Source organism: Pan paniscus, chromosome 8, assembly GCF_029289425.2.
Source record: "Pan paniscus chromosome 8, NHGRI_mPanPan1-v2.0_pri, whole genome shotgun sequence".
In the NCBI taxonomy this organism is placed as follows: Eukaryota; Metazoa; Chordata; class Mammalia; order Primates; family Hominidae; genus Pan; species Pan paniscus.
Window position 1 is genome coordinate 130,823,440 of NC_073257.2, and position 24,331 is coordinate 130,847,770.

A 24,331-nucleotide genomic window follows, 5' to 3' on the forward strand; every position below is an offset into this window, starting at 1 on the left:
CTGATCTGTTCGTTATCTTGACAGCAGTGACAGTTGCATGGTTGTGTACATGTGCCAAAACTCAAATTACACACTTTATGTGCAGTTTATTGAAGTCTATCACACCCCAGTAAAGCTGTTTAAAAACTGATTATGTAGAAGGCAGGTGTGGCTGGAGCTCACAGAAGGGAGGGGATAGTCAGAGATGAGGCCGGAGGAACAGGAGGGACCAGCTCAGTGTGCTTTAGAGACCCCTGGGACTAGGCTTATGAGCAGCGTTGCAGTTTTCCACGATGCAGTAAGAAAGGGACCACAAACCATGTGGCTTAAGTGACAGAAATTTATTGTCTCCATTCAGGAGATGAGAAATCCAAAACCAGAGTGTCATAGTGTCAGAGGCGTTTGAACCAGAGTAACTCCATCTTGAATAGGAGCTGGGTAAAATACGGCTGAGACCTGCTGGGCTGCATTCCCAGGAGGTTAGGCATTCTTAGTCACAGAATGAAATAGAAGGTCAGCACAAGATACAGGTCATAAAGACCTTGCTGATAAAACAGTTTGCATTAAAGAAGCCGGCCAAAACCCACCAAAACCTAGATGGCCACGAGAGGATGACCTCTGGTCGTTCTTGCCGTACTCCCACCAGGGCCATGACAGTTTACGAATGCCATGGCAACGTTAGAAAGTTACCATATATGCTCTAAAAATGGGAGGCCTGAATCATCTACCCCTTGTTTAGCATATCATCAAGAAATAACCATAAAAATAGGCAACCAGCAGCCCTTGAGGCTGCTCTGTCTATGGAGTAGCCATTCTTTTAATCCTTTACTTTCCTAATAAACTTACTCTCACATTACAGACTACTTGCCCTGAATTCTTCTTGCGATAGATCCTAGAACCCTCTCTTGGGATCTGGATCGGGACCCCTTTCCTGTAACAATAGGATTGGCTCCTTCTGAAGGCTGTGGGGAGAATTCCTTCCAAGCTTCCCTCCTAGCATCTGCGGGGGGCTGGCAATGTGTGGCATTCACCCCATTTCTGCCTTCGTCTTCGTGTGGCCTTCTCCCTGTGTGTGTCTCTGTCCAGATTTCCCCTTTTTATGAGGTTCACCCTAATGCAGAATAGCCTCATCTTAATTACATCTGCAATGATCCTGTTTTCAAATAAAGTCACATTCTGGGTACTGGGGATTAGGAACAAAACATGTGAATTTGGGGTGGGGTAGAGGAGCACAGTTCAACCTCTAACAGGCCATTTGTGGAATAAAAAAAATAACTGCGTAAGTATGGGGGAGAGTAGGGGAGAGGCAAGTGAGGAGCCCAAGTCCGAATTCTGCTCCGAAACTCCCCCTGGGAGCCTGGGCAGCCCCTTAACTTCTCCGCGCTGCTGATTTTTCTTCTGTGAAATGGGGACTGTGATCTTTGTTTCACTGTTGCCAAGACAGTCCACGTACCCATGAAAAGGGTCCATGTCGGTGTGCTTAGGGCAGGTCCTCTCTGCTCCCACCGAACCCCCAGAAGCTCTCGGTTCCCCCACAGCTTCTGAGCTTGTTCCCCAGGTCAGCCTCTTGCTCCTCTGCCACCCCGCAGACACTGGGCACCCCGGGAGAAGAAGGTAAGGTCTCTACCTGTCTCACGTGTCCGTGTGAAGAGACCACCAAACAGGCTTTTTGCGAGCAACAAGGCTGTTTATTTCACCTGGGTGCAGGGGGGCTGAGTCTGAAAAAGGAGTCAGCAAAGGGTGGTGGGATTATCATTAGTTCTTATAGGTTTTGGGATAGGTGGTGGAGTTAGGAGCAATGTTTTGCAGGCAGAGGGTGGCTCTCACAAAGTACATTCTCAAGGGTGGGGAGAATTACAAAGAACCCTCTTAAGGGTTGGGGAGATTACAAAGTACATTGATCAGTTAGGGTGGGGCAGAAACAAATCACAATGGTGGAATGTCATCAGTTAAGGCTATTTTCACTTCTTTTGTAGATCTTCAGTTGCTTCAGGCTATCTGGATGTATACATGCTGGTCACAGGGGATATAATGGCTTAGCTTGGGCTCAGAGGCCTGACACTACCCACCTGTTCCCAATTAACAGGGGAGACCTACCCACGGGCACTGTCACACAAGCATGACAAGTGTGCTGGGGGTGGTGGTTGCCAGAGGAAGGGCAGTTGCCTCTGCCTGGTGCAATCACAGAGGGTTCCAGAGAGGAGGTGCCCTCCTAGCACCTGAGCTGAGACCCCAGAGGAAAACTATCATGGTGCCCTGCGCAAACCCCAAGCCTCAGATTGGGTGGGGTGGTAGGCAGAAGAATGCTCCCGGCAAAACTATCCCCAGCCTAATCCCTAGAACCCATGAAAAGGTGTCCTTACATGATCACAGGACTTGCAGATGTGAGGAAAGTTAAGGCTTTGAGATGAGGAGATTATGTGGCATTATCCAGATGGGCCCAACCTAACCCATGAGTCCTTAGAAGTGGAGGAGGTGGCAGAGTGGGTTAGAAATGCAATACAAGAAGGGTGACAGAGCCCCAAAGCTGGCTTTGAAGATGGAGGAAGGGGCCATGAGCCAAGGAATGCAGGCAGCCTCTAGAAGTTGGAAAAGGCAAGGAAGTGGGTTCTCCCCTTGATATGGACTGGCTATGTCCCCATCCAAATCTCATCTTGAATTGTAGCTCCCATAATCCCCACATGTCATGGGAAGGACCCAGTGGAGGGTAATTGAATCATGGGGGTGGGCCTTTCCCATGCTGTTCTCGTGGTAGTGAATAAGTCTCACAAGATCTGATGGTTTTATAAATGGGAGTTCCCCTGTACAAGTTCTCTTGCCTGTTGCCATGTAAGACATCCCTTTGCTCTTCCTTTGCCTTCCACCATAATTGTGAGGCCTCCCCAGCCATATGGAACTGCGAGTCCATTAAACCTCTTTTTCTTTATAAATTACCCAGTCTCGGGTATGTCTTTATAAGCAGCATGAGAATAGACTATATACCCCTAGAGCCTTCAGAAGGAGTCAGACCTGCCAGCACCTTGGTTTCGGGCCAGTGAGACTTGTGTCAAACTTCTGACCCTCCAGAACTGTAAGATAATACAGTGTGGGGTTCTAAGCCACTAAGTTTGTGGTAATATGTATAGCAGCAACAGAAAGCTAGCTCAGATGAGGTATACACTCTGGTCTCCCAGAAGGGGACAGGCTCAGGCAGGGGTCTGAGGAGTGACACAGCACAAGGCTCCCCCAGGGAGCGGGGAGCCCAGCCTGCCATGCTGCAGAATTTCTGGGGAATAACAAGGTCATAAGGGTTGAGGCACAGGGAAGCCTTGGAAACAGCTGGGGAGCCTCAGGTATTCTGAGCTGCAGTTACTGGTCTGGGACTGGGATGTCAGCAAAGGGATCCCAGGGTGACAGTGATGCTGGGCTATCTGAGCCAGGAGGGACTCATGTCATTACCAAATCCTGGCATTGCTGATGAAAAACTTGAAGGAGAAAGGAGACTCCTCCAGGGTCCCAGCAGAGGCCACAGCCAGGAAGAGAACCAAAGTCTTCTAGAGTCCAGATTGGAAATTAGGGATCTGCATGGGAATGCTGCAGCCCTCACGGGAGGCTCCCCACTTTATAGCCCGACTCTCTGGACACAGTTCTCTGCCTAAGCACAGATCTCAGACCACAAAAGAACTGTGTCCTGCACTCGTACCTTCTAAAGACATGGCTCAGAGACTCCTGCCAGGCACCCCACAATGGGCCACCCCCATCCCAACGAAGCCTCCTGCAGCTGTCCAGAGCTGTCATCCCAGGGCAAAGGCCACCAGCTAAGCTGTTACTCATTCCCAGGTCGGGTTGGAGAGGCTTATTCCGTACAAGGATTCATTTCCACCCTTCAGCCAGGAGGGAGTCAGCAGGCCAGGTGGGGACATGAGGATCAGGCCATCTGGACAGGCAGAGCTCCGAGGTGGGCTGTGTGCTGCAAAGGGAGGGAATGCACACATCTCAGAGCCCGGCGATCCAGCCTCCTAAAGGCATCTTTCAGGTCTCTGAAAATTTACTGAACATTCCAGATGCATCCACTGGCAGCATCCTTCCCACTCCGTAGACTGACGGGGCCAATTCACCCTCGGTTCTTGGCATTTTGTGTTCAGTTGGAAAAGACGTTAAAACAAGGGTCAGATGTGGGCCATTATGTTACTCAATGGGGGAAGGTGGGTTTTGCACAAATGTCAAAGGACTTATAAATGCAGCATTGGATGGGGCCAAAACAAAAAGAGCCCAGGTGCCAGGGGAGGGAGGCTGGGAACGAGTTACGTTAGTGATTTCATAGGAAGACACTGGGGCAAGCGAAGCATCACTCGAGGCAGCTTCTCCTTTCTCCTCCAAGCACCAGGATATTTTATTGCAATTGCGTGAAGGTCCATTAGCAACGGTCCTGGAAAATGGCTCTTTCAAGGTCAGGGAAACATGAGCAACGGCACGAACAGAGCAATTATTCCAAATGCAGGGCTGTTTGGTTGCCTTAGAATTAGAGAAAGGAAGGCAGCCAGTTGAAAATAAAGCCACACACTGAGTTCTGGGCCTGGCACATTTTCTGATTAAACAGGAGGTCATATGGTTGTAATATCAGGCTGCTGCCCTCTGTACCAGACATTGCCATGGGAAAATGCAGGCCAGACCCCCAGGATCCCCACTGCCTAGATATTCTCTGCGGAGTCCCCCATGTCCCTACCCAGCTCTGTGCCCCAGGGCTGACATGTCTCCAGGCCTCAGTTCCTGGTTGGGCTCATCCAGTGGAAGGTGCCAGCCAGAGGCCGGAGTGTAGGAGGAGAGGGTGTCGGAGGAATCTGCTCCCTCCCGGATGGGCTGCAGATTGGCAGGGGCTGCTTCCTCGCCTTCCGGCCAGCAGCTCAAAATAGGAGATACTCTGCTGCAGCTCCAGGCTCCGATACCAGTTCCGATACCAGCTCTGATGTCCCTGCACCTTCTGGCCAGGGTGATAGGAGCATCACTCCCTGTGCTAGCGATGAGGTCCTGCCCCATCCTAGGTGGGTTGTCTTGTGTCCCCACCTCCCCTTTGCAAACAGTTCCCAGTCTCTCCTCAGAGACCCTACTTGGGTGTCCCATTTCCTGCCAGAGCCTAATCTTTCCTTCTTCAAGAAATTCTCCCTGGACTACTCCAGCCTCCTTCTTGAGCTGCCATCAACACTTAGAGTCTCTGTCCCTCAATTTAGAACAGAAACATCCTCGGCCTCGAGTGGTTTGCAGTTGTTCCAAGGATGCCTATCTAGTTTGTCAAGCCAGTTTCTGCCCTTCGGGGTAGGGACCAGGATATACATCCCCTTCCCATCTGCACAGTGCCTCCCAAGCAGGTTGAGCTGGTCACACCTTCCACAGAAGTCCCCCTTTTCCCGGCCAAGTTCGTGGAACCTGAGAGCAGTCACTAAATGCTAGGTGGAGCCGAGGGTGGGCCTGGGAAAGAGGAACCCGGCCTGAGTGCCCAGAGGCAAGGCCGAGGGACAGCATCCCCCTCAAGCCCCCTCCCCACCACCCACCCCCATCTCTCCCCTTTCTGCCAACAGCCTGACCTGAAGCCAGAGGCATGGGTTATCCTCAGGCCTCCTCTGGCTTCCTGGAAAGCAAACACCTTCAGTCAGCAAACACCTACTGAAAGGCTACCCAGGCCACCCTGAAGTCCGGTGCTGGGGTGGCCCTGCTGACCAGGGGCTTCTGACCTAGACCTGACAAGCTTCTCCTGACCCAGCCACCACCAAGATGTGAGAGGCTAAGCATCAGCCTGACCTGGCTCAAATCCTATCACCCCCTGCACTTGTGGATTCTCAGACAAGGGTCTCAGTTTGAGTTCCCCAAAAGTCAAGCCTGGCACAAGGATGTGGGTGCAGGTGGCTTCTCTGGGACATGATCCCAGGAAGCACAGCTGGGAAAGTGGGGCAACCATTAGCAGGGAGCCTTGAGCGTCCTCCACCGTGGCTGGCTCACCCCACAGGGAACCCTTTGGAGAAAGGCTGGAGCGCCCCCGAGCTGTCCCACTGAGGTGGGACTGTGGCTTTTATCTACCACCTCCTGCCCTCAGTGGTTGGGGATTTAGGGGATGCACCAGGGTGTCAACTCCCTGGCACTTGGTACATCAGACCAGGCCATTGCTGAGGCCAGCACACTCCTTCAGCCAGAGGACACCCTCAGAAGAGAGACAGGAAGCTGCCAGTGTGGGCAGGGACTGTTTGTGGGTGACCTCAGGGGTGGCCCGGGGAGCTCACAGACAGCTGGCCACCTCCCCTCTCTGAGCCGCACTGTATGCTGGGGTGGGGAGGCTGTTGTGAGCACCGGGCTGCACGCGTTGCCAGGTGCACCCTCAGTGCTGTGCCCATGCTCAGCCGTACTCTGGGCACAGCTGCTGTTATTCTGGGTCACAGCCATACCCTGTGCACAATGTGGCTCGGAGCTTGGAGGTCCCAGAGAGGGAATTGGACTCGGAGCTGGAGGGGACTTCCAGGGGAGGCGGCATTTAAGGAATGGGTGGTGGGTTTTAATCAGCCAAGAAAGGATCTGATTTGATAACCAAACACGTTTTGCAGAGTCCCCGACGCTATTGCTCTGGAAGGGACCTCAGAGGCAACCTCAGAGTGGGGCACTTCAGCGGGAACAGGAGGGGCCAGGCCCACAGCGGTGAGGCGGCTCCCCAGTGAGTCCCCTGCCTCCGAGTGGGGTCTCCAGATTTGGACTCAGCCCTCCTCCTGCCCTCAGCCTCGCAGCTCCACCTCCTCCAGATGGCTGCAGTGAGCCTGGGGCACTGGCAGAATGGGTGCCAGTTCTTAAAGGACCAGCTGCCCGGTTCTGCCATCCAATTCTCTCAACTCGTGAGAGTCTCACAAAAATGTCCACTTGTACCTGCAATGAAGCCAAACGTGAAAACCCAGGAGGGAGAAAACCCAGGAGGGAGAAAACCCAGGAGGGAGAAAACCCAGGAGGGAGGTGTCCACTGGGGCCCAGACTCTTGCTCCCTGGAATCTACCATGTGATTGTCATTCTTTTGATCTACACCCCTTTCATTCTGTAAACATCTATTGAGTACATTTAGGAGCCAGACATTGAGGACCAAATCCAGAGGAGAGACAAACCCAAATCACTGACAATAATCTCACAGAAGTATATGGCCAAGAAGGGTTGAAGTGCTATGGGAGTGCAGATAAGGGAGCAGCTAAGTGCCTGGGGGACAGAGGAGCTGACAGTTGAGCTGGGCTTCAAAGGATGCATAGGAGTTTACCAGGCAAAAGAGAAAAAAAAAAAAGCTTGGGGAAGTCCATTCCAGGTGGAAGAAAGGGCATCAACAAAGAAGAGAGACATGGGATATTCAAAGAAGGTGGAAACATTTGTCGTGGCAAAAGCCCAGGTGCAGGGGAGAGCCTGGGCCAAGGCTGGAGAAGTCGGCGGAGAGGCCTTGTAGCCACCACCTGCCTTGATTGGCCAGTGCCTGTGCTTGTACCTGATTTTAAATAATTGGACTATCATGTGTGTTTGTACAGCAGCTGGGGCAGCAAGTTATCAACAGAAGATTGATAGGGTAAGACCCATTTTTACAGAAAAATCCCTCTTTGCACATGGGCAGAATGGGCCTGAGGCGGTGGAAAGAAGGGGCGAGGGGTGAGGGGCAGCCCACAGCTCCTGGGCTGTTTGCTTTTCCTCTCCCCTGCTCACAGGAGCCCTCCGGGAGGTCTAAGAAATCCACACACAACTATAGAAGAACCAAATCCCCACCTTGCTCTGGGAATTAGAATCTCAGCACACGAGGCCGGGTGTGGTGGCTCACGCCTGTAATCCCAGGACTTTGGGAGGCTGAGGCAGGCGGATCGCTTGAGGTCAGGAGTTTAAGACCACCCTGGCCAACATGGTGAAACCCCGTCTCTACTATAAATACAAAAGTTAGCCAGGCGTGGTGGCGGGTGCCTGTAATCCCAGCTACTCGGGAGGCTGAGGCAAGGGAATCACTTGAACCCAGGAGGTGGAGGTTGCAGTGAACTGAGATGGCACCACTGCCCTCCAGCCTGGTGACAGAGCGAGACTGTCTCAAAAAAAAAAAAAAATCTCAGAACATGACTTCTTCAAGGTCTCCTGTTTCACAGATGAGCTACCGGAGATTTTCATCTAGAACTAATAACACATCCACTCATTCAGCCAACATTCGAGTGGCCGCTCGCTGCCCCTAACTGCGATAGGCCTAAGGACACAGCAGAGAATAAAGCAGCCCAGTCCTCAGCCCTTAGGGAGTTCACATTATGGCAGAGGAAACAGAAAATAAACAGAGTAAGACTTCAGACTTTGAGAGGCTCTGGGAGGGAAATAAACCGGGCGGTGTACCGGGCGGTGTGGTGCAGGGATTGGCTAACTGCAGCCCTCGGGCCACATCCAGCCTGCAGCCTCTTTATATAGCCAGCAAGCCAAGAATGGTTTTAAAGGGTTGTATAAAACAAAAAGAAAAGGCCGCGCTCGGTGGCTCACACCTGTAATCCCAGCACTTTGGGAGGCCGAGGCAGGATTGCTTGAGCCCAGGAGTTTGAAACCAGCCAGGGCAACATAGCAAGACCCTGTCTCTGATGAAAGGAGAGAGGGTGAGGGGGGAAATGTCGTGGAAAGAGAGGAAAAGGAAGACGGGAGAAAGAGAAAGGAAAGAAAGGAAAATGCAACACAGACCTTAAAGGCCCACAAAACCTAAAAATGTTTGCCATGTACTACTTTATAGATCGTACTTTACAGGAAAAGTGTGCCCAGTTAGTAAGACGAGGGCCCTCTTAACTAGCAAAGTCTGGATTCTTTCTTGTGACATGGCCTCCTTCCCCTTCCTCAGAGTTGCCTCTACCTTAGGGAAGATGAGACACTGAAACGGTTCATGAAAAGTTCACTGTGCTTGGCCACCTGCCAAGAATCCGGATTTCTGGGCGTCTCACTCCCCACCTGCTGTCTGGGGTCTTACTCAAGAAACCTGGTCTTCAACCTGGCCACAGCTGTGCCTACCCCCCCCTTGACTGGCAGACCAGGGAACCACATAGGCAACAGCTTCCCCAAGGACCCCCGGCCCCTCCGGTTACCCCTCGTCCTGCCTGAACCACTTGGTCAAAAATAGAACCACATGGATCCCTATTTCAAGACACCTCCCTGGAAATCCACTGCCCGGAGACTCTGTCTTCTTTTATTTCAGTGAAATACATTTCTGAGTCCATGGTTCAGAGTTCAACTTTATAAATCCTGGCACTGGTCAATAGAGGAATAAATGTTTACGTCCAAACAAAACCAAATACATAACTCTAGCTCTCCTGGGGGACAAAAAAAAAAGTCTGTAAAACACATAGCAGCGGCCATTGTGACTTGAAACCAACACAGAGGAAGAAGTGTGACAGAAATCCCCAAGCTCACCACTCAGCGGCGTCTCCGATACATTCCATTACACGTCTGAGCTAAAGAAGAACCAAGTTGGTTCTTAAAAAGTGTGTCCCATCCGAATACCTAATGCATATGCAGCTTAAAACCTAGATGATGAGTTGATGGGCGCAGCAAACCACCATGGCATACATATACCATGTAACAAACTTGCACATTCAGCACACGTATCCCAGAACTTAAAATTTTAAAAAAAAAGTGTGTCCCATCAATGTTCAATACAGTCTTCAGACATCAGCCATGACCTGGAAGGTTCACAGTGAAACCTGTGCCTCACAGAAAATAAATTACATCTGAACAGTTAACTTTGCAATTGTTAAAGAGCCTTTTCCCAAAATTAAAATGACTCACATGTCCACACAAAGTGATAGGACAAATTCTTTATATGGTAATGGTGAACACATGTGATGAAAGATAACGGCCGAAACACATCCACCTGCGATTCCTCCCTGAGTCCCGTTAAAACAATAAAAGGGATGCTTTAAAGGAACAAACACATGAGAATAAAAAGGATGAGAAACAGCAGGAACAACTTTTTGGAATCTGGTAACTGATGAATCAAGAAAGCTGAGTGGGGAAGCTGAGACTCAGCTTGATTTACATCAAGAAATCCCACCATGATGGAGAGATGGGCAGTGCCGGCTGCCCCTGGTGGCAGGGGTGAAAGTGAGGTTGAAAGCAGGAAGAGAAGCTGAAAGTCTGTGCAAGCAGACAGACCCTAATTACTTCTCCCACTCCTCATGGTTGGCCAAACGCACCTCCTGCCCCAGCGGGAGACTGGACCCTGATTCTCTAGAGAAAGTAACACAGCTGTCTCTGCAATGGGGGACACCAGGGACCTGTGGGGAGGGAGGAACTGCACTGAAAACGGGAAATTAAATTAAAGCTTACATATTGGATATCAAGACCCACAGTCTCCTTCCCCCACTCAGATCTCAGAATGCTGGCCAAGGAAGGAGGAGACTGGAAAATTCTTCACGGGAGAATATGACCAACTCAAGAGAAAAGAGCTATGGGTGCTGACATTTGTTTTTTATCTTCTAAGGATGAATGATAGAGGTGAAGACAAAAAAAAAAAAGTTTTCTCTGCTTTTCTTTTAACTTGGAATTAACTCCTGTCAGAGAAAACACAATTTCTTACACCCACTCTGTATTATTTCCCACATTTTCTATTTTAGAGGGTGGGAATCAGTATACCATACTTGACAGGTACGACTACAAGTTTCCAGAATCTACTTACGTTTCTACTGTTACGGTTGTTTCTCAAAACAGCTGAACTCAATCACCCTGGAGCAACGTTCTCAACTGACTGCAATTAGAACCACTCTGGGAGTTTTAAAAAAATACCAATCCCAGAGCCCCACCCTCCAGAGATTCTGATTTAATTAATCTGGGGAGGGCCCAGACATCCGGGTTTGAAAAGCTCCCTCTCCTAAAAAATAAAAGCTCCCCAGGTGATTCCAACGTGCAGCAAAAATTGAACATCACTGCCATCCAGTGAGGCCTGCATTTGATAAGCCCACTCCTGCAATCAGAGTGCCCAGTCAGCATCTTAGTACATAATTTTAAATATGACTGGATAGGCAAGGGTTGCCAGCATAGCGAAGTAAAACTTTGTACACGAAAGACAGACCAAAAAAAAAATCAAGTATATAAAAACAACTTGAAGAAAACAAACTGCAGGGAGGGAAAATCTTTGGAGCAGGAGGAACCACTAATTTTTCAGTTTTAGATTTTCAAAGAGAATAGCAAAAATATTAACTCCAGGAAATCTGAACAAGACACTGTTTTTTCAAAAAAGAAACATTTAGTGAACCAAAAATAACCTTAAGATAGCAGAAATAAACTCAATAGAAGACTTAGAAGTTAAAGATAAGCAGAGCAAACGGTAAAGAAAAATACAGAAAATGAGGGGACAACTTCAAGAAGTCCAGCATGAAAATAATAGGCACCCCAGAATGACAGAACAGAAAAAACAGAGGAAGAAAACATCAAAGAAATAATTCAAGACGAAGGCCTTGAGCTTCCGATTGAAAAGGCTTACCAGGTACCAGCATAATGGATGAAAGCACACCTACATGAAGGCATGTGATGATTACATTTCAGACTGAGACAAAATTCTACAAGCTTCCCACAAGGAAAGAGGGGAAATATCTACATGCAAAGGACCAAGATTATAATGGCATTGAGTCTCTCCCCATTAGAAGCCAAAAGACAATAGAATAATTCAAATTTCTGAAGAAAAAGCATTTCCCATGTAGAACCTTGTATCTAGCTAAATTGCATTATCAATTACTTGTGAGAATAGTATGGACATTTTCAGACTTGAAAAATCCAAAATGTTATCTCTTATCCCCATCTCAGAATGTTATTGGAGGAGATGTTACACCAAAATGAAGAAGAGGAAGACATGGAACCCAGGAAAAGGGTCCAGCCCAGGAGAGAAGCAAAGAAAATATCCAGAGAGATGCAGGGAGATCCCAGATGACTTCTGTGCAGCAGACCTGCAGAACAACTAATCCAGATGAAACTGAAGTTTCCCAGCCTCCCTTGCAGCTAGGTGTGAACATGCGACCTTAGCTCCAGCAATCAGTTGCATCCATGTGAGATTTCATTTGTGGATAAAACAATGTAAAGAAGCAAGCATCAATGGGAAGCCATTTTCAAGAAAAGTTAGAGGGGGAGGCAGCTAACCTTCAGGGACAGCATGGGTGGCAGTATTCATCTCCCTGACAGCCAGTAGTTCAGTCTGAGGACTGTCCTTCATTGTGCAGTCTCCAAGGCTGCCTCTCTTTCCTCCTGGGATTCTGGAGCTAGTGAACATTCTGTAATTAATTCTCCTTCTAGCTAGAGTGCATTTTTTTTCTTTTTTTTTTTTGTGACTAAGCACCTGATGGATAGAGTCTGACCAAACACTTAGGGCTGAATTCATAAGTACCCAGAAGATGAAGCAAACAAAAAGGCAATTATCAACCCCAAGGGGGAAAAAAAGGTATAAAAAAGAAATGTAACCATAGTACATATACTACATGCATCAGTTGGGAACAGTATTCATTTAACCTTATTAATGTAAACATTGAAATTTGATTTAAAGTTATAAATATATCAAAAGGAGAGGGCACAGGGAAAGTATGTATGTCACGGTGGGAGGTATACCCCAGGCAATTTGTCTGCTATAACAAATTAGCACAAACTCAGCCGGGCATGGTGGCTTATGCCTGTAATCCCAGCACTTTGGGAGGCCGAGGCGGGCAGATCACGAGGTCGGGAGATCAAGACCATCCTGGCTAACATGGTGAAACCCCGTCTCTACTAAAAATAAAAAAAAATTAAAAAATTAGCCAGGTGTGGAGGCGGGCACCTGTAGTCCCAGCTACTCAGGAAGCTGAGGCAGGAGAATGGCATGAACCCAGGAGTTGGAGCTTGCAGTGAGCCGAGATGGCGCCACTGCACTCCAGCTGGGTGAGAGTGTGAGACTCCGTCTAAAAAAAAAAAAAAACACACACAAATTAGCACAAACTTGATGACTCAACACACATTTGTAATCTTACACTTACAGATCAGAAGTCAGACAAGGGTCTCCCTGGGCTAAAATTGAGGTGCCGGCAGGGCTGGGTTCGTTTCTGGAAGCCCTGGGGCAGATGGATCCACTTGCTTGCTCATTCACAGAATTGGCAGAATTCAGTTCCTTGCAGGGAGGGGTAGGACTGACTGCAGTCACATTCCCTTGTGGGCTCTTGGCTGGGGGCCGTTTCCAACTCCTGGAAGCCACCTGCAGTCCTTGACTCACAGCCCCTTCTTCCATCCTCAGAGTCATCAACAGTGGGTGGAGTCCCTCTCACACTTAGACTCTTTCCTTCCTCTTCTTTCTGGCTTCTCTGGCTCCCTCATCTGCCTTTTGCTTTCAAGGACTCATGTGATTAGATTGGGCCCACCTGGATAATCCAGGCTGTTCTCTCCTTTCAAGGTCCTTAATTTTAATCACATCTGCAAAGTCTCCTTTGCCACATAAGGTAACATATTCACAAGTCTTGGGGGTTTGGGCATGGATGTATTTGGGGAGCCATTATTCTACCTACCGGGGTGGAGAGGTACAAGAATGTGAAATCCCCATCTTTCAGAATAGGAAGTCATCAGACAATGCCTACAACAGAAAATTCCAGGAAGAGCAGCATCAACATTGGTATATGTAAGTAGAAACCAGAAGACATTTCCAGAAAAGTGCTGAACACTGAGCAGCAGGACTGGGGGGTGGGGGACATTGCCTTGCAGATTTTACATTATAACCCTTGTGGGACACTACGTAATTTTTAACTTGTACATGTATTCCCCCCCCAGGCTCTGCGGATGGCCACGGGATCTGTGTGGCTCCTGAGTCTTTCCAGTTCTCACCCCCAGCTGTTATACATCCTAGCTCCTCCACTGGGCTTCCCTTTAGCTGTCACTGACCCTTCCTCCCACTAGTAACCCCACTCAGCACTCTCTCAGCACCTCACCCATCCCCCATTACCACTCCCCATTATATTGAATTCATACTAGTCCACCTGCTGGAGAAAGCTTATGTGTCAAATGGAAACAAGCAGTGGCAAGCCAACCAGAGCCAGCGAAGGCAAGCACCAATGAGACGCAGTGGGTCATCCAATGGACATCCTAGGAGAGAACCTCCCCCTCTTTCCAGGCCTCAAAGCTGAGGGGATATGAGGGATAGAGCTGCTGCAGCTATTCTGTGACTCTGAGGTTAGGGCTTGAGGTAGGAGCCAATGTAGAAGAGAGTAGGAAAAAGGAAAGAGAGCCATGCCATGTCCTAGTGGCATCACTGTTGCTAACTACTGTTCCCCTTCATTGTGGCCTCTGTGAGATTTCCGGTCCTAATGACAACAGTTTCCCCAAAGCAGTGGTTTTCAGCACTGGCTACCCATAATAATTACGAGGGATACATCAATGATAGACTGGATAAAGAAAATGTGGTACATATACACCATGGAATACTATACAGCCATAAAAAGGAATGAGATCACATCCTTTGCAGGGACATGGATGAAGCTGGAAGCCATCATCCTCAACAAACTAACACAGGAACAGAAAACCAAACACTGCATGTTCTCCCTCATAAGTAGGAGCTGAACAATGAGAACACATGGATACAGGGAGGGGAACAACACACACCTGGGCCTGTTGGGGGGTGAGGTGAGGGGAGGGAAAGCATTAGGACAAATGGCTAATGCATGTGGGGCTTAATACCTAGGTGACGGGATGGTAAGTGCAGCAAACCACCATGGCACATGTTTACCTATGTAACAAACCTGCACATTCTGCACATGTGTCCCGGAACTTAAAGTAAAATAAAATTTTTAAAAAGTCTTCATATTTACAACCAGAAAACAAAAATTACCCAGGATACCTAAAAAACAAAAACAAAACAAAACAAAACAAACAAACAAAAAACACCAACCAGACCTGGTCCCATCCCCCAGAGATTCTGATTCACTTGATCTGGGATGGAGCAGCCTGGAAGGATGGGGAAAAGAGAAGGGAAAGAACAAGAAGAGAAAAACAGCATTTCAGCCAGAGCTTCTCATTTATTTGTATTTAAAAATAAAAATAAAACCATTTTGGACTGAGCCCCTGGGTCAGTCCCCACTGACCACGGTCTGCATACAGTGCCAGATTGGAAGGCGTGAAGAAAGGAGAGGTTCCCTTTGGCCTTGCAATGGTGCTTCATGAACCCCCAGCACCATCTGTGTCCTAAAAGAAGAAGCAAACACCAAAGGGCCAGCCAATGGAAAAGTCTGGCCAGGTGAGTGTGTGGGAAGTTTGTAACCTGCAGAGGAGTCCAAGGACCGCCCCCCAAAGAGGGGTCTGCAAAGTCCCTAAACCCAGGTGAGGTGATGCTGGTGGCTCTCCGTGCTCAGAGGCCTTGTTCTCCTGTCTGGAAGAGCTCAACTCCCAGCCCAAGGTGGAGGCTGTGCTCAGCTGAGCCCTGACCCAGGCTCACCCAGGCTTGAGGGTGACTATGGCTCTCACAGCAGGTACTCCTCATGCAGGAAACACTGCTGGAATGGAATTGCTGAGCCAAGCAGGGAGGAAGTCAGAGAGGTCATAAGAGCAAACCAATGCAGATAGCAATGCAGTACTGTTCGTTTTATTATTTTTTAATTTTTCAAGATAGAGTCTTGCTCTGTCATCCAGGCTGGAGTGCAGTGGTGCAATCACAGCACACTGCAGCCTCGACCTCCTGGGCTCAAGCAATCCTCCCACCTCAGCTTCCCAAGTTGCTGGGACTACAGGCACATGCCACCACACCTGGCTAATTTTTTTACTTTATTTTTGCAGAGATGAGATCTCGCCATGAATTTTATTATTTTGACAGCTGACAACATTTATGCACAGAAACAACCTTCCAGGTAGGAACTATATTTTTATTATTGACATTTTGCAGGAAAGGAAACTGAGGCTCAGAGAGGTAGAGTGACTTGCCCAAGGTCACGCTGCTTGTCAGTGGCATTGGTTAGAATGAGGACCGCGGTGCCCTGACCCTGACTCCATGGCTGCGGTCTCCTTTGCTGTTGCATATTCAGCCACTCTAGTTGCCCTGTGTCACAAACCCCCAAGCAGAGGACAGCTGTGCTCTCTCTGGGCTGCAAGTGGTCAGCGTCCCCAGACGCCTTAGGCTCTGGCTGCAAGACCAGGGGCCAGTCACCTCACCCCACCCCGGCCAGCCCTCCCAGGGACCTGGAGCAGGTCACCCACCTGGCCGTCGTTCATGGAAGGCGGGGCTGTGCAGGAAGCTGTGAGCAGTGGCAACCTTGCCCTCACTTTCATTCTCCTACAAGCCTCTTGACCCACCCGCCCCTACCCTAAGGCATTTTAGCCACCTCCTAGATGAAGCACACAGTCTCTGGCTTTGGGAAGAAAATCAGACTTTCTGGAACTGGGTGTCAGGCAGATGCCCTGGCGTGCTGGGTGATGGCTGCAAAGCCTCAGGGGACAGAGCCAGGAGGGGCAGTGATGGCTCCTTCCAGCTGCAGCAGGTGACTTGGGCCAAGACCACCTGCTGCAGCCGGTACCGAAATGACTTGCTGAGGCCCCCAGCAAGTGCCGAGCTCCTGCGCATACTGCCCAGGAGGTTGCTCCTGTGTCTCGCTGCAATGCCGCCCGCCCTGGGGCACTTTGATCCCACTTTGAGCTACCAGGAGGCTCTTCGGAAGCATCACCATGTGGCTTACAGAATTAAGTGTAGGCCAATGATGGACCTGGTGAGGGTGGAGGATGGACAGTGGAAGAGAAGTGTCAACAGGGCACGGTGCAGCTGATGAGGACCCTGGCCAAAGGGTAGGGGGGACCCTAGCTGGCCAGGTCAAGAGAGGAGGTAGAGGTTTGGGCCATCATCACCACGGAACTTGAAGGACACGTGGCCAGCCAGGCCTCAGGAGCCTCTTATCTCCCACTGCAGCGGGGGCAGCTGTCTCTTTGCAGGGCCATGTCACAGTGCCCATTTGGCTCCAGGGAGGGGTATGAGGATGTCTCAGGTCCTTGTGGGAGAAGCCCAGGCCAGAGAGTGGATCTGAGGCTACTGCCCCCAGCCATAGCCTCATCCCCAGAAACACCCAAGTCTCAGGCAAGGGAAGGCACCAATACCTGGTGATGAGGCTGCGCTTTTGTGTCTCCTTGGTGGAGATAAGGGCCAGGCTCAGAAAGAAGGCAAAGGATGAGTTTAGGAAACTGCTGCTGCCCTGTGACTTCCCCCTGGAGAGTGTTCAAGCTGGGACCAAGAGCTGTGAATGGGCCTGGCTGCCTGGCCCAGGGATGGGCCTGGATTTGCTCAGGCTCAGAGGTTGAGGCCGGCACTTCCGTCAAAGGCCCTTCACAAGTTCATCCGTGCCTGGAAACACCTGCAAGGGGGTACTACCCCTGCACTCAGACAAAGATGGGTTCAAATCCCGGCTTCACCGCTAAACAGCTGAGACCTTAGGCACATTATTTCTCTTCTCTGAGCCTCAGTTAACCCCCAAACGAAAAGAGGAAAATACTCCAACTCAGTCCATGAGATTACGCAGGGTGACGCACATAGTTCACCAGGGCTAACTGCAATGACAGATCTGTTTCTCAGATCCACAACTGAACTGAACTTTTGTTTAACTTAATTTCTGTTGCAAGCCCCCTTTTCACTGGATAGTAGAAACTTCCAGATGGGTCCCCATCCTCTCAATTCTCCCTGGGTTTGCTTCTAAATTCGATGTGGTACTAAGGCCTGAGAAGGAATGGGCGGTGATGAGCCCCGGATGTTCTCTGTCCAGCTGACATCTTCTGAGAGACCCTCACACGGTCTGGTCATTGGGTCCCATATGTCCCTGCTACGTTCACCCCTCCACACACGCCAAGGCCCTTCAAGTGATCAGTGCTCACCCTGGCCAGGGCCTCCCACCTTGCCGCTAATGACATTTGAGGCCAGATAATTATTTGCCATGGGGCACCGTCCTGTCCAGTGTGAGATGTTTAGCAGTATTCCTGGCCTCACCCATCCACGCCAGTAACAACACATCCCCCCATGCCAGTTGTAACAACCAAAGATGTCCCCCGACATTGCCTCTGGGAGGCAAAATTGTCCCCAGTTGAGAACCACATCCCTAGGCTACCTGGCAGCTCCTGCTCCCCTTCTACACCTCTGTGCAGGGCTCCTGACTCCCACCCAGCCAGCTCTTCTGCTCTGACCACTCCCGGCTCTCCCCACACTCCCTGAGCAGCCCAGAGACTCTAGAGCTCTGTGAGGACACTGGGCCCCAGCTGCAGGATGATGGTGGCTGGCACAGATGATACAGCCCCAGGCACTTGAGAGGAACAGGGAGCCACCCCATGGGAGACAGCTCCACCAGGAGGAACAGGTGGGCCACCCCATGGGAGACAGCTCCAACAGGAGGAACAGGTGGGCCACCCCGCCCTGTGGGAAACGGGTTCCACCAGGAGGAACAGGCGGGAGGCCTCCCCGTGGGAGACGGGCTCCACCAGGAGGAACAGGTGGGGGCCCCCCGTGGTAGACGAGTTCCACCAGGAGGAACAGGTTGTGGGGCCCCCATGGGAGACGGGTTCCACCAGGAGGAACAGGCGGGGGGCCACACCCAGGTGCTGCCCTGATGCCACTCATCCTCAACCACAGCAGCTGTCACGATACGGTGCCTGTGCAGGGTGAGACCGTCATAACCAGGATCTCACGTGATCCTCTCACAGCCTTGGATCAGAGAGGAATCGGGGTCCTCATTTGACAGAGGAGGAAGTGACTCCTCCGAGGGCCCAGGGTCGCACAGTTAGAACCATCAGACCACCTGGGCCTGTGACATGGACTTGAAGGGTCTGTGTCTTTTCTGAAGCCCCTCACCCTGGCTGAAGGGACAGCTCCTCCCCCTGGCAAGCTACTTCTCTGTACCTCAGTTTCCTCATGGATAAAATAGGGATGATAATAATAGTCTCTGCTTCATGGGACTACTAGGAGAATTCAATGACATTCACATTCCTGAAGCACTTAGCATAATTCCTGGCACATCAAAAATCCTAGCAGCCACTATTGCCACTGCGGCTGTTACCTTGACGTCAGGCTGCCTCCTCTGCAGCCTCCTCCAGCTTCATCCTGCAGCGAGGGAGTCCCAGGGACTGAAGTCAGCACTTTGGAGTCGTTTTCCTTACATGCACTTGAAACATCAATAAAAAGACCAAAGAACAAAAATCCACAGTTACTCCACTTCACTACCTGACAGGCCCAGGGAGCTGGGTCCCATGGGAGAATGGCCTCATTAAATCACAGACATCCTTAAGCATTAGAAGCCAAACAAGGAGCGATGTAGCAACGGAGTGAAATCTGTTTCAATTAAAATGTGTTTTGCCTCCTGCTCCTGGAGGAGAATTTTCTCCTAAGGGCAGCTCCTAATCTCACAAACCTAAGGGTAGGTCTGTTCTCCCATCTGGGCCAGAAGTGCCTGGGGGTGGCCAGGTGCCCTGTGTCCAGAGGGGTGCCTTGAAGATGACCAAGGTGGCCAGGCACGGTGGCTCACGCCTGTAATCCCAGCACTTTGGGAGGCTGAGGCGGGTAGATCATGAGGTCAGGAGTTTGAGACCAGTCTGGACAACATAGTGAAACCCCATCTCTACTAAAAATTCAAAAAATTAGCCAGACATGGTGATGTGCGCCTGTAATCCCAGCTACTCAGGAGGCTGAGGCAGGAGAATCACACGAACCTGGGAGGTGGAGGTTGCAGTGAGCTGAGATCGTGCCATTGAACTCCAGCCCGGGCGACAGTGCGAGACTACATCTCGAAAAAAAAAAAAAAGAAGAAGAAAGAAAAGAAAAACAGATGACCAAGGCCTTGTCCTGATCCAAATTCTCAGACAACTCACTGAACCTTCCACCCACCCCTACTGTTGAGCTTGGAGGACCCTCCTCCCCAGCCCTTGAGAAGAGACCCGGATCTTTTAGAGCTCAACGGAGCCACAGGAAGGACCGGAAAACACAATGGAATCAGGAGAAGTGAGTTCCTAAGGGCTCTCAGGTTTGACAATGACAACCAGAGGCAACCAACAACTACGGACAAAGCACAGCACAACAGAAAACACTACGAACCCCAACAAACCGCACAGGCAGACCGGAAGCAGCTTCTGCCTACACACCCTGGAAAGGCCCCGTGCCCCACATCTCCCATGGCAGGTCTCCCGGGGGCCAGGGGCTTTCACTGCTTTCTTTCTGCTCCCAGCTCTCTCCCAGACAAAATGGGGCCAGTCTCATCGAAATTCATTCATTCACCTAACGAACCCCGAGTGCTGGCTCCCTCCTGGACGGGGGAGCTGCAGCATGAACAGGGCCGTCTCCCCAACTCCCACTGCGGGAGGCTGACTCTAAGCAAATCATCATCATTCAGTGTGAACAATGGGAATGGTTGCTCCCTAGACCATGAAAGCCACAGCTGGAAGGTAGCAACCTCTGCCCTTCAAAATCAAAAGGTGCATTTTTGCCATTTGAAGGGACAAACTCCAGTAAGCACAGAGGGCAGTTTGTGCCTAGGGTGGGTGAGATGGGGGTGTGAGTGGGACCACCACCAACTCATTCTGTGCACAACATCAGACTCTCCTCCGAATACATGTTGTGTAAGAACCTAAGAGTTGTCAGTGTATAGGGGCTCCATGGGATTAGCCTGCCTGGGGCAGTCACAGCCCAAAATCTTGGCCTTCTTGCAAAAGATTCCCCAGAAGAAGCGTGAACTTTCTCACACCTGTCAGGCCCTAGCAATGCCACTCTGCTTCCTTTATCCCATCCGTACCCAATCCTGTGAAGGAGGCAGACCAGGGATTGCCTCTCCCATTTTGCAGATGAGGAAATGAAGGCCGAGGAAGGTCGCATGACTCTGTAGTCCCTGGGTCTCCAGGTGCCCTGGCCAGAGTGCTCTATCTGCCCAAAATTCATATGTTGAAGCCTTACCCAACAATACTGCAGAATATGGCTTTATTTGGAGATAGGGTCTGTAAAGAGGTAATTAAAGTTAAATGAGGTCATTGCAGTAGGCCCCAATCCAATATAACTGCTGCCCTTATAAGAAGAGAAGATGAGGTGAGGCACAGTGGCTCACGCCTGTAATCCCTGCACTTTGGGAGGCCAAGGAGGGTCGATCATTTGAGGTCAGGAGTCAAGACCAGCCTGGCCAACAAAGTGAAACCCCATCTCTACAAAAAAACACAAAAATTAGCCAGCCATGGTGGCATGCACCTGTAGTTCCAGTTACTCAGGAGGCTGAGGCACGAGAATCACTTGAACTCAGGAGGTGGAGGTTGCTGCACTCTAGCCTGGGCGACAGAGCGAGACTGTCTCAAAAAAAAAAAAAAAGACAATGAAGGAGGCTTCCAGGAAGATGTCAGCATAGGGAGCACAAGGAAGCTGCCTCCACCTAGACAATAACTGCACTGGCAGAATCTGTCCTGCATAACTATTTTGGGACTCGAAAGGAGCCTATTGGAGGAGACTATTTTAAATAGGAGGTGACCAGAAGCTTGCAACTTCCAGGGGAAAGCTTGGTCTGCACGTTGTGGTTAATTACAGTCAACCTCAGCTTTTGGCACAGCAGCAGCTACCATCCCCCAACCCCAGCTCTGTGGCAGACAGCTGTACATTTGTTCCGGGAGCAACCTGCAGATAGCTTTTCGGAGCCAGGGTAAGCAAACATTGACCCTGGCCTCCACATCTCAGGATCTGTGTTCTGATTGCTGATTGCCGCTTCTGATGACAGAGGTGCAAAGGGGCAGGCAGCCATTGTTGCACCTCCCCCCATTGTTGTAAGCCCCTCTCTTTCGGGCTGAATTGACTTCCGGGGGGACTTAAAGGGCCAGTGTCCTTCACCCCTTCCCTTCAATTTTCTTCTGTTTTCCTTTTGGAAACCATACATTAAAGACTATGACATTCAAAAGCAATTGGATATACAGGGAAAATTAGAAATTGACCATGTATGTCCAAGGAAAGAAACAGGCTCAGAAAAAAAAAAAAAAAACACCTGACTCACGCCTGTAATCCCAGCACTTTGGGAGGCCGAGGCAGGCAGATCACTAGGTCAGGAGATCGAGACCATCCTGGCTAACATGGTGAAACCCTATCTCTACTAAAAATACAAAAAATTAGCCAGGAGTGGTGGCAGGCACCTGTAGTCCCAGCTACTCCAGAGGCTGAGGCAGGAGAATGGCATGAACCCAGGAGGCAGAGCTTGCAGTGAGCTGAGATCACGCCACTGCACTCCAGCCTGGGCGACAGAGTGAGACTCCATCTCAAGAAAAAAAAAAAAAAAAAAAAAAACCTGAGAAGATCTTAAGTTTACACCTCAGGCTGATCCTTGGCACAGAGACAGCCTACAGTAATTCTGAAAATAAATAAAGAAATACATAGCAACAATGACAAAATAAAAAAACAGCAAACCCTAGGGGAGGGAGAGAATCTGATTTCCAGAGTTACTATATTATTAGATTCAAATGTCCAGTTTTCAACAACAAATGAAAATCACAAAGCATACAACGAAATAGGAAATTGTGACCCATTCAAAGGAAAAATGTAACTCAACAGAAACTGCCTCTGAAAAACACCTGGTAGCAAATCTACTAGACAAAGACTTTAAAACGACTGTCTTACAGATGCTCAAAAACTAGAGGAGATGTAGAAAAGTTATAAGAAATGGTCTATAAACAAAATGGAAAAATCAATAAAGAAACAGAAAACAAGAAACCAAAAAGAAATTTCAAAGCTGAAAAGTACTATAACTGGGCTGGGCGCAGTGGCTCACACCTGTAATCCCAGCACTTTGGGAGGCCAAGGCAGGCAGATCACGAGGTCAGGAGATCAAGACCATCCTGGCTAACATGGTGAAACCCTGTCTCTACTAAAAATACAAAAATTAGCTGGGCGTGGTGGCGGGTGCCTATAATCCCAGCTACTCAGGAGGCTGAAGCAGGAGAATGGCGTGAACCCAGGAGGCAGAGCTTGCAGTGAGCTGAGATCGCACCACCGCACTCCAGCCTGGGCAACAGGGTGAGACTCCGTCTCTTAAAAAAAAAAAAAAAAGTACCATAACCAAAATGTACAATTTACTAGAAATACTCAAAAGACTTATTTGGGCAGATAGAAAAAATAATCAATGAACATGAAGACAGGACAAAGGAAATTATTGAGTCTAGGAACAGAAAGAAAAAAATTAAAGAAAAGTGAACAGAGCCCAAGGGACCTTTGGGACACAATGGACCAACATATACATTGTAGGAGCCTCAGAAGAAGAGATGGAGAAAGAGGAAGAAAGAATATTTGAAGAAATAGTGGCTGAAAACTTCCCAAATTTTATGAAGACATGAATATAAACATCCAAGAAGCTCAATAAACGCCAAGTAAGATGAACTCAAAGAGACCCACACTGAGACACATTACAATCAAACTTTCAGCTGGGCATGGTGGAACATGCCTGTAATCCCAGCATTTTGGGAGGCCAAGGTAGGCAGATCGCTTGAACTCAGGAGTTCAAAACCAGGCTGGGCAAAACAGCAATACCCCGTCACTACAAAAAATACAAAAACTAGCTGGCTGTGGTGGTGTGCACCTGTAGTTCCAGCAACTTGGAAGGCTGAGGTGGGAGGATTGCTTGAGCTCAGGAGGTCAAGGCTGCAGTGAGCTGAGATCATGCCACTGCACTCCAGCCTGGGCAACCAAGTAAGACCCTGTCTCAAAAAAAAAAAAAAAAAAAGAAGAAGAAGAAAGAATTTCGGAAGAGGTAAGTGGCTGGTCACATACGGGATCTTCTCAATAAGATTATCAGCATATTTCTCGTCTGAAACTTTGGAGGCCAGAAGGCAGTGGGCCAATATATTCAAGGTGCTAAAAGAAAAAGAACTGCCAACCAAGAATTCTATATTCATCAAAATTGTCCTTCAAAAGTTAAGGAGAAAGGGTGAATAGAGTAATTGTGGGTATCAGAGGCTAGGAAGGGGAGGAGGAGGGAAGGATATGGAGACTTTAGTCAATGAATACAAAATTACAGTTAGATAGAAGGAATGAGTTCTGATCTTCTGCAGCACTGTAGGGTGAAAATGGTTAACTATAATTTGTTATATACAAGAGAGGATTTTGAATGTTCACAACACAAAGAAATCATAAATGTTTGAGGTAATGGATGTGCTAATTACCCTTATTTGATCATTCCACATCATACACAAATATCAAAATATCACTCTCTATTCCATAAATATGTATAATTATGTGTTAACTCAAAATAAAAGAAATAAGTGTAATTTAAAGTGAAAAAAATGTTAAGTGAAGAGAAATTAAGACATTCTCAGATAAACAAAAATTAAGACAGCATCCACTAGTGGTGTTGTTATCACTAGGCCTACCCTGCAAGAAACGCTCAAGGGAATCCTGCAG

At 49.2% G+C, this 24,331-nt stretch overlaps 2 long non-coding RNA genes across 4 annotated transcripts in view; both read right to left on the reverse strand.

Annotated features, from left to right (window-relative positions):
* The window catches only part of LOC134731152 (uncharacterized), a 243,426-nt gene that overhangs the window by 175,846 nt on the left and 43,249 nt on the right, over positions 1 to 24,331 (reverse strand). The window lies entirely within an intron of this gene.
* Positions 1,663 to 24,111, reverse strand: LOC129393248 (uncharacterized). 2 transcript variants are annotated; one of them, XR_010113284.1, is made up of 5 exons: positions 19,633 to 24,111; positions 18,984 to 19,088; positions 14,863 to 14,913; positions 13,485 to 13,549; positions 1,663 to 1,992 (listed from the first exon to the last, which is right to left on the reverse strand). It is a non-coding gene; the product is annotated as an uncharacterized LOC129393248 (long non-coding RNA). The 2 variants fall into 2 exon arrangements; XR_008620038.2 differs by lacking the exon at positions 1,663 to 1,992 and having other exon boundaries at positions 11,793 to 13,549.